We start from the raw sequence: 11,828 nt of genomic DNA, 5'->3' as shown, positions 1-11,828 counted from the left end.
TAATTGTGGGCAAACAATCTTTTATTTATTATTTAGTTCATTACTTTATATTTTATTTAATTTGATAATTTTTTTCAAAAAAAATGTAAATGAATGAATAAATATAATTAAAGAAATCATTTTAATTAGAATTAATTTGTATCATAATATTAAATTAATTGTAATTAAATCCGAGTAAAGAATAAAATTGATTCAACTTGAATATCATAAATTCAACTTGAATTTTTAAGTAAAATTTAAATGATAACATAAAACTTATCAAATGAGCTAACTCAAAATTTTCTACTCAACTTAATCGAATACTCGTACTTATTTTCAAGTAAATTCCATGACCTTTACTTCCTCTAAATAATTATCTTCAGCTTGTAGTCATAAGAGTCGTGGTGATGTAGGACTTCTCTTTATAATCATTCAGTTGTAATCAGGGACAAAACCAAGTATGAGCGGAAGGAATCTTGTCCCTCTATATTCTATTCAATAATAATGTAACTTTTTAAAATTTAAATGTTAAATAAATTACTTTTTTTTAAAATTTAAATTAATTCTTATTAGTTATAATTGAAAATTTATATATATATATATATAATTATTATCAATTTAATAAATTAGTCATAATTAAATCATTCATTTTTAATTCATTCTGACAAGACGATACTATTCATTTTCTAGTACGTGGTTCAAAAGCTAATTATTTCCGCCTACCCATTTTCACCTTATAAGCAAATTATGATCAGATTTACAACTTCATTTTCTAAAGTTAAGTTTCTTTCATTAATTTAAATTTAAATTTGAAGTTTTAATCAAATTTGGGTAGGGAGAGTTATCTATTAAATGTGATGATTTCTTTAGTTGTTAAGTAAAGTATTAGATGGGAATGAGTATGATTAAGGAGCACTAAGCACTAGGGCTTTGATATGAATAGCCATAATTGCTTGTTTAATTATGTTTATTTTTTGTACTTAACTTGGCCATTGCCCAATCAAGTCTTTGTTATCTTCATAATTAATAATAATGCCTATTACATGTTGAGCCAAGGGTTACATTGTAATATAATCACTCCAATTGGTGTCACAACAATTAATAATTATTCATCCATACAAAATTTTATCCACCCCAAAAAGTATTAAAATGATAAGGCATTGAATTTACAAGTGTTTTAGTGGTATAAGGGAATGTTATCCTTAGAAGTTCTAGATTTGATCAATTGCGTTTGTAAGTTGTGTGCATTATCAATTGGGTAAAAAATTTACATATAATACCTTATATTACCCTAAATTATTCAAAAAGTGATAACATTACATTATCAAAAAATGAATAATTTATAATATGTCAAAAATATATACCACTTTATTATTTGATAAAACTTTCTATTTTTTAATAATGATGAGTGATTATAAGATAATATAAGTGTAGAATTTTTCTACATTGACAACGTACACATACAGGCACAGGAGAGAAAACAATTCCATTTTACCATTTAGACCACTTCAATGTAAAACTTGAAAGTTTTACACATTTTTATTGATGGATGAACTGAGTTTAAAGATTAAGATTAAAACTTTTAAATTAAGAATAAACCATTTTCTTCTAATAATCTCCTATTTTTTTATTGTTAATTGCAACCATCAATTTTTGTTAATCCAACTTTAGAAAATGTATAAATTTTTTAAGTTTACACTATATAAATTGATATATAACCATTAAATATGATATCATTTATTATTTTTAATATATTTTAATTAAAAATATATAAATATTGAGATATTTTTTCGATAGGAAATATTGAGATAATTAAAAATCAATTATTAGGAAAGATTTCATATTTATTAAATTTCATGGCGATCCGTTAACTATTATTATTAATTTTTAATGATATATATGTGTGCATGCGTGTGTGTGGGGGGGTGTGCGTACGCGTGCGTGTGGCGTGAGTGCAGGTGTGGGTCTGGGTGGGAAAATGACCATAACGTTTGACAGTAGTGTCAACTTTACCCGTATATTTTTTTTTTGGAAACGTTTATTTTTGGGTCAAATATAACCCACGCTGGATGAAACCCGTCAGTCAACGACGGTCAACTGAATGCTGACGTGCGTGCATACTGGAGGAGAAAGGTGACGTGGACGCCCATGTCATATCGCTGATGTGACATTGCCACGTCAAATTTTTAAAATTATGATTATATTTTTTATATTAAAAATTATGATTGGTGCAAAGTTAAAATGGTGAAATACACTTTGTAGATTCGAACCTGAGTCCCTCAGTACATTTACTGTGTTTTGCCACCAGGCTAGGCTATTTGCTCGAGTAACTTATGAACAAATGGTATTTAACATGCATTCTTTATCCGAATTTCATTTAAAAAAAAAACACGTGTTGCAGAAGGTATAAGCTAGTTTTTTTCCTCAACTCTTTTACCCCGATTTCCTCAGCCTCACTCCCTTTTACCCCGATATTCCCCAAATTTTAGGGTTTATCCCTAATTTTAGGATTTGTCCTTGATTAAATCTTTTTCAAAAGCACATGAAGCATTTCATCTCGAATCGATTACGCGGTTGAGTGGTAGGCACTGTGAGTTTATTTTTTAAAAAAAAAAACTGCTTGATTATTTTATTTCATCGAAATATGTTTATGGGTTTTTTCAAATTCTTTGTTAGATGTATAAGTTTAGGGTTGGGTTTAAGGTTTAAAGCCTACACTTTATTCAATTGTAACATTTTTGTGGATAATTTGATTTTTTGTTAAAACAATTTTCTACTTAAATATTGGTTTTTGTTGGGTTTACAATTTGGGACCAATTTCCTTTTTGATGCATATAATTGTTGTGGTTTCCTGAAATGTTAGTATACTATTTCGATGTATATATGAGTGGTAGGGACTATATTGTTTATTTTTTAACTGGAAAAGTGGTCCCTCCATAGTAGAAAATCACTTTGTTCGTTTCTGCTTTGGGTCCCTCCATGTGCATAGTTGCCACCAACATAATAATTATTTATTGTTTGACCAATACAATGAACGAGGATAAAGAGTATATGAATTTATATGTTGGTGGAAAATTTATGTGAGATCCATATGTGAGATATGAATGGTGAGTTGATTAGGTTGAAAGAGGATTCAGATATAATTTCATACTTTGAGGTTCGTAAACTTATTCGGGATGCTTTACATGTCAATATTATACAAATAATATACTTTCATGAACCATTTAGTGGGGGTTTACAAGATAATATGAGGGTGCTTTTTGATGATACAAGTACAATTGCCATGTTGAACTACTGGGTTAAAAATGGGTTTTTAGACATATATGTTGAGCATGAAGTGTACACCCCTGAAATTTGATGACATCTTACTCTTAAATGCTGGTGAGGGTAATGATAAGGGTGATACTACTGAAATGGTTGCTACTGGTGAGGCTGATGATATGAGTGATGAGGATGTTGTCGCTGCAAGTGCGCATGAAGAGAGTGATAGTGAGGAAGATCATGCCTACTGCATAAATGTTCCATATTATCTGGTCAGGAATGATGACTATAGTCTGCCAGGGAGAAGATGAAAGGCAAGGAACAAGTGAGGTTCACATTGACTCTGAGAATGAAACTGCAATTGAAACTGAGATCCATGAGGAGGCAGTAGAGGGGGAGGAAATACTGAAGTTACAGAAGGTGTAGGTGGGGTTGAAACCGATTACTATGACAGTGATAACCACTGAGCTTGATTGGGTCAGATGATGAACATAAAGAGGTGTTAGGAGAAGAGGAATATAATATTTATAACCCACATATCGAGAGTCCTGAATTCTGTTTGGGGATGTTATTTATAAATGACAAACAATTCAAATATCACATCCATAAATATTCTAGATACAGTAGAAGAGAGTTGAGAATTCTACATTCTAAAAATTGTCCATGACGAATGTATGTGAGTAAAACAAGAGGATAGGTAGTCTACAGGTGAATACATTCGTAGATGAATACAACTTCCTGTTTTAGTAACAAGATGGTTACTGCTAAAGTTATTGCATAACATTTTGAGGATACTTTTAGAGACCATAAAAAAATTAAGCTTAAAGAAATACAAAGAAGGTTGAGTAAATGTCGAAGGGAAAATAATTTGGTGACATCATGGTTGGCTAGAAACTGCAAAGTAGAATTTGCTCAGTTATGGGACTATGTAGATGAGTTAAGGGCAAAAAATCCCGGGAGTACAATAACGATGGCAGTAAATAGGGTGTCAGATAATTCTCCACCTCATTTCAAGAGATTTTATGTATGCTTAATGCTATGAAGAGAGGTTGGTAATAAGAGTGTATGCCTATACTTGGTGTAGATGGTTGTTTCCTTAAGGGCTCATTCAAAGGTATAATTTTGTTGTTGGAAGAGATGTCAATGATCAGATATACCCTATCGCATGGGCTGTTGTGGAGGGTGAAAGCACAGATTCTAGTTCTTAGTCTAGTTACAGCAGACTTGGGATTGGATGATGAATTTGGCTACACCATCAGTGACCAACACAAGGTAAATTCTGACCTTGTAGTTAATAAATACTACTGCTATTTGGATCTGAATGTCAATTTGTTTAAACTTTTTTGACAGGGTATAGAGATAATTGTAAATGATGTCTTACCACAATCAGAGTATAGAAATTGTACTAGACACGTGTTTGCGAATTGGACTGGAAGGAAGAAAACAAAAGCATATCAATTTTCCTTTTGGTTGATTGTTAAGTCCACCACTGGGATAGAATGGAAGAAGAACAAAGATGAACTATCCAAGATTGATGGCACAGTTGCAACTGAATTGTTCAGTAAAAAAGAGAAAATGTGGACCAAGGCTTTTCAAAAACTACATGCCAAGTCAAATAGTCGACAATAATTGTGTGAGGCATTTAATTCGAGCATTGTTGAGTAAAGGTACAAGAGCATTATTATGATGATTGAGGAGATTAGAGTCAAGATTATGATAAGAATAGTTGAAAATAGGAGATTATTGGCTACATGGAAGTACAATTATGGGCCATTAATCAAGAAAAAAATTTGACAAGATAAAGAAGGACATCATTGAATGGATAATGATTTGGTATGGAGAAAATGGATGTGAGGTTAAAAAAGGGAAGAACCAATTCATTGTGGACTTGAATGAAAGAATATGTACTTGTAGAAGGTGCAAACTTTGTGGGATTCCTTCTCCTCATGCTTGTTGTGTGATATGGCATAGTGGTGGGGATGAGTATTTGCACTCATGTAATGACACAGACACTTAAAGTAAAGCATATAATTACGTTTTACAACCTATTAATGGGCCTCACGATTGGAAGAAATCTGTAATTGAGTCTGTTCTTCCAATGATTGATAGAGATATGACTGGAAGGCCTAAGAAAAATCGAAGGAAGTCAAAAAATGAACAAAAAAAGTCAAGTTGGGACATCTTAGTAGGACGAGTCTTATTATGACTTGTAGAAATTGTGGTGCACAAGGACATAATAAAATATCATGTACTCGGCCTAAAACTGCAAACTAGGTATATTTATGTGTTGCATGTTGTGTTCCATTTATATGTTCCATTAATTTGTTTCGATGTTTTTTTGTAGGGACACAATAGGGATGACAATTCTTCAACAAGATCGACAAGTACAATAGTATCAAAGTCTACACAACTATCAAGGAAAGATAAGAAAAAGGAAAAGGTGACACTGCTTTTGATAGATCAATAAGAAATAGAAGATACCAAGGGATAAGCCTCTACACTAATTTGAGGACTGGGGAGCAGACTTTCTATGTAAGAACAAATTTTGAACTTATTTTATGGGAATTAAAAATTTATGCTTGTTTTAATATTATTATTTTGTAACAGTCTGGTTCAAGTAATCCAAGGATGAGGAAAGGAGTTGAAGAATCTATGGGCACTCAAGAATTAGTTGCACCAACGAATAATGAATGAATTGTGGATTACAGTAGTTTTTGGGGATATGGGTGTTGTTTTTTTTTGTTCTTAAACCCTAATATTTGCATAACTTGATATGTGATAACTTTTTTTTGTTAAAACTACTTATTTATGTGGATTACAGTTAATGTTATGTGTTTTAATGTTTATGTGATAACTTTTTTGTTAAAATACTTATTTATGTTGATTACAGTTAATGAGATTGCAGTTAATTTTATGTTTTTTAATATTTAGGGAATAATCGGGGTAAAAGGGTTGAGGAAAAAATTGGGATACATCTACTATGTGTTTTAAAACTACTTATTTGTGTGAATGTTAAATACCATTTGTTTCATAAATTACTCGAGCAAGTAGCCTAGCTTGGTGGCAAAACACCAAGCAAACGTATCGAGAGACCCAGGTTTGAATCCCACAAAGTGCTTTAACTTTGCACCAATAAGAGAGTGACACGTGTCACTCTTTGATTGATTCAAAATTTTAATATAAAAATATAAATCATAATTTTTAAAAAAGACGTGGCAGTGCCATGTCAGCGATATGGATGACATAGACGTCTACGTCAACATCCAGCGTTGACCGTCAGTTGACTGACGGTTTCCATCTAGCGTGGGTTATATTTGACCAAAAAATAAACGTTCGGTACTCAAATGTTAAAAAAAATACGGGTAAAGTTGACACTACTGTCAAACGTTAGGGTCATTTTGTTGCATTATGTCATGTGTAATTCAATTTTGTTTAAAGCTTGAACACCACAACATTAACCGATATGACATCATTTACAATTGTAAAGTATTGATAGGTATAATTATTTTATGTATCGACGATAAAAAAAAGAAAATCATCATTTTATAAAAATAATAAATAATTTATATTTTTTTTATTTTATATATAAAATAATAACTATATATCTTAGTTGCCTAACATTCACTTTATTTTGTTTGGATTTACTTTGTAGTTTCCTTGTAAATAAACGCAATGATGGAAAATTGATATATATATATATATATATATATATATATATATATATATATATATATATATTTTAATAGATTTATATTAAAATGAATAAAATTTTAATGTAGATATCATCAACAAAACAAATAACTAATATAAAAAATCAAATTTTAAAATAAACATGTAACACAAAAACCAATGCGAGTGACACGATCCGATCCAAGGTTTCACATAAGGGCCACCGAAGCGACCCACAGTAAAAATCTCGGAAAAATTTAAAATTTCTGTTAAAACGCGTAAAATCATAAAACAATTTATAAATAATACAAGTTCATAAAACCATTCATAATTTATAAACAGAATTAAAATCATACAAGTTTCAACTAGTATAAAAACATAATACAACCTACAAGCCCCTAATCACATGACCGTACTCCGCAAGCAATGCCATGGAACTCCTTTATTGATGTCGATAGCTGCACATGTTTAATTCTTTTAACACAAATGGTGAGTAAAAGAGTGAGCTTTGGGAAGCTCATAATACAGAACTACCAAGTGATGCTGAAGGACAATGCAAATAAAGGGCAAGAATAAAACCAGATTATCGATCCAGATGTCTACTATAACATCCCAAACTATGGGTTAGTGACCAAATTATAAAAGTTCAAAAGTTAGTGATTAAAGTAGAATTTATTGAAAAATTCAGAATTTTAAAGTGATAAATTCTGGTATTGGATTAAATTATGAGGAATAAAAGTATGAAGGGTAAAGTGGCCTTTTCATAAAAAAGATATTTATCTCTTATTTAAGAGATAAGCATGGGGGTTAAAGGAGGAGGATCTGGGAGCTTATCTCTTGCCTTTCTCCTTTTCTCCTTCTTCTTCTCCCCGTAGGTCTCCATTAAAGGTAAGTTTTCGATTTAGCTAATTATTTGTTAATTTTAAGATTGGGTTTTGATCATTAGATGATAACTAAGCTTAAGGAAAGCTTAAGTTATCTTAAAATCAAAAGATAAAGGAGTTAGGAAAAATTAAAGATTTGGAGTTCTTGAGTGAAATCTTGAAATATAGCTTATAATAAGAATTTAAAGTTGGATTTGACTTGTCATCTATGTGAATAAGAAGTATAAGTGTTATAATTAAGTTTGGATAACATGGGAAATTTGGTATGATTCTTAGCTTTAAGAATTTGGATGAGATATGAGAGATAATAAGGTATTGGAATGATAAAATTTAGTCAAAATGGTTGCAGTTGAGTTTAGAGGTATAAAGGAGTTTTATATGAGGAAATTTAATGAAAAGTTATGGAATTTTCGGATGAAATAGTCTATTCTAGGCTGGTGCATCGATGCACTATGAGTGTGTACTGACTGATAAATTTTGAAGGTGCATCGATGCATTAAGGGGTGCATCGATGCATGGGAATTTCTAACCTAATTTGTGTACCGATGCATCCATAGTGCATCAGTACACCCCTAAAGGAAAAATGAAATTTTGGTTTATTAAATTAGCCTAAGTTATTAATACCAAGTTATAAGGTTTAGGCTTTTTATAATTGTCTTGAAAATAATATTTATGTAGATATTGAGCCTAAACAAGTTCCGGAACAAGTGACAAGTAAGATCGATCGAGGAAAAAGGCAAAGGGATATAGATGAGTGCATATTATAAGTATGGTAAAATGGTATAAGACTTGTGATAAGTCTAATTCCTAAGTTGATTTTCATAGTACAAAGTTATGAACATGCATACATGATAATTACTATGATACATGCATAAAGTATATATGTTCATATGATTTGATAAATGATATATGAATAGATTCAAATGCACATGTGATATGATAAGTGATAGGAGCTATGTGATCACAAGAGAAATGACATGAATACATGAACATATGAAACATAAGCCCATGGTATACGATATGAGAGTTATAGGTATAGTTGGCATGCCAAGAGTCGAGGGTTCTACGTGGTCCTTCGGGACGTATATGTATCCTTTGGAACATTTACAATGTCTTTTGAGACATATTTGATATTGGAATATGTATATGGTTCTTAAGGATTGGTTCTTAGGTCATTGGGACAATTTTATAGCCCCTAGTGGGACCCCATACGAACTGTGGTGAAAGCAATAGTGCACAACCTCAATGTACTTAAATAACTAGAGTTCTCAAAAATATACATGGGCCTATAAAAGGTTATCAAAGGTAAGTGCATTATTATAGTTATATGTTACCGTATTATTATTGTTTATATTGAATTGCATATGATATGATTGAATGGATAGATTGCATGTTCATATTCATCGGAATACATTATTATTACATTTATATATCTCACTAAGTTTATGACTTAGCGTGTAAGCGATTTACACGTAGGTACTGAGAAGCAAGAAGATCAAAGCTAATTTAGCAGAACAACATAACTCACTTGAAGGTCAATCAGAAGTAGATTAAATAGTATGTTTTATTATGTGAAATAGGTTGGCATGTAAACAAAGTTGGTAAATTAAGTATTTATGCTCTGATCAAGTTTTGTAATGTTTTAAATGTATTTATGTAAATGTATAGTAATGAACGGTTAAATTTTTACGAGTTTTATGAAGTTTACGAAAGTCACTGTAGCAGTGCATCGATGCACAATTTTGCTTCGAAATTTTAGTGCATTGGTGTACTGTAGCAATGCATCGATGCACTGTAGCATTGTCCATGGTACTGTTCATACCGTATTTTAATGTTCATGAATACGTTTTTGCCTTAAATTTTTATAATGAAGCATAATTCAATAATATATCATCGTATTTTCTTAAAATGAGTTCAAATATTTGGTTATTTTGGAAAAACATCGTTTTAAAATGTCAATGTGACATCTCGGACTCGTATCCGAGTCGGGTACGGGTTGGGGTTACATCTACATATTTTCGGGATAAGCTTAGGTTTCATTGATATTTCTTGAATAAAAGACATGAAGATGACAGTTCCGAGGAAACGTTCAGAACCAAATTCAAAAGATCAAAATAGGGTGTCTAGTGTGTTCCCACAAAACTAGTGAAAAGGTACAAATTTTTAAAATAGTAACAGTTTAAAACGTATTTTTAAAACCATGGTAAAACCCTCAACCGAACACCATATGCAGATTCCCAGAACTAAATCCATAAGGACTTACCCTAGGCCCCTTTGGGCTTAAGTGCCAATCTAAGGGAAAATATTGGGTCCATGTTTTACCCTAGCGAAGCGTAGGTGCCAACATGAGGGGAGTGCCTCAAGCCCATAAACTTACCCAAAGCACATTGCAGAGGTGTCACCCTAAGGGAGTACCTTAGGGTTCATAAGGTTTTACCACTATGCTATTAGGCCTAGGACCCACCCAAGGGTCACATTGGATCCGTAAGGAATTACTAGCTCGATCGGTCTAAACCTATATAAGGAATTACCAGTTTAACCGAACTGAACCTGCAAAAACTTCATACCAGATCCCAGAGTACCCCGAAGAAATCAGTTTTCAGACAATATGTTACAGTAGCAGAGAAATTGAGTTCATACTTATCAATTCAGTAGGAACATTATCAAGAGATCATGAATCAGACAGGCAGACTTAAAACTTCAGTAACTCAGAAATCTCGGTAAAACACATTTCAGAACAGATAAAACAATCATATAACACATAGGAAACACATATTATAAGATCCAGTTATTTTCCGAAAGTACTTGATATTTATCAGGTAGGGAGCCATGAAACTTCTGTAAAATGATTAGATTCATAAACAATATCCCTGTAAAAGGGTTTGATAGCTGAAAAATTCATTAGTTATTCGGGACATGATTTATCAAGATCATATAGTATTCATACATTTTTCGGAGGCACTATGTAATCATAAAGGTATTCAAAATCTTTTGCATAAAAGTTACTTGTGATTTCAGATATGACAGGTGTGATTCTATTATTCAGGAAATCAGGGGCATTTCAGATATTTTGATTCTAAGAGAATTCTTAGTAATTTAACTCAATAAGGATAAAACAATGATTTTTGGTATTCAAGATTATAAATATTAAACTATTAGGATTTGAGTCTGATTGATCTACATTCCCAATATTATGTGTTAATCATTTGGACCACGATACTTCACAATTATTCACTTCATATTAATGACTGCACTAACTGATCTGATCAATCATAATCATCCTTGATCAATTCTTGAGGAGACAAATAGGTATTTCTTTGGTATTTATTTCATCTCTGTGTCGTAATAGTATCAAAAAGGTCCGACGACTTGAGTCGTGCTCCATAACCTTTAGAGGCAATACAACATTTAAGTTCATCGGTGCTCACATAGTCTATCCATAGTTATTTACACTTTAAGGGTATTATCGTCATTTTATTCAATTTTGTCAGTGGCATTACTTTCGATAAATTAGGCTTCAAGGTATTCTAGTTCCTTTAGAGTTCACGGTATTTTGGTCATTTGAACATTGGATGTTATTTTTGTTATTTCATAGCTCGAGGATATTTTGGTAATTCTGATCAATCCAAACATATATACCTTTCGAATGTTAGGATCCGATTATTAGTGACTGTCCAAGAAGATCGTGAGGTTAACAGATGAAATATTAATTTATTAAATTACAAATACAAATTCTCAAGGTATTTTCGCTCTCAGGTCAGTTCGGACCATTTTTACCCATAGGGGCAATTTCATAATTTTATAATGAGGTGATTTTAGTATTAAACCTTTTAACGAAAATAATTAGAATTTAATAATTCTGAGGTCATTGGCTCTTCAGATTAATCATTGAACTTGAAATCATTTCTTACCAGTCTTCCAATTCCTTTATGTAATTCAATTGAGTCTTAACCAATTTATCACTTAAATCGTATTCGATTCGAGTCCATCCATAATCAAACATGCATAATATACCAATCATATACACCAGTGTAT

This window comes from Hibiscus syriacus, unplaced genomic scaffold (assembly GCF_006381635.1).
Source record: "Hibiscus syriacus cultivar Baekdansim isolate YM2019G1 unplaced genomic scaffold, ASM638163v2 tig00117034_pilon, whole genome shotgun sequence".
Lineage (NCBI taxonomy): Eukaryota > Viridiplantae > Streptophyta > Magnoliopsida > Malvales > Malvaceae > Hibiscus > Hibiscus syriacus.
Note: the sequence above shows the minus strand (reverse complement) of the source record.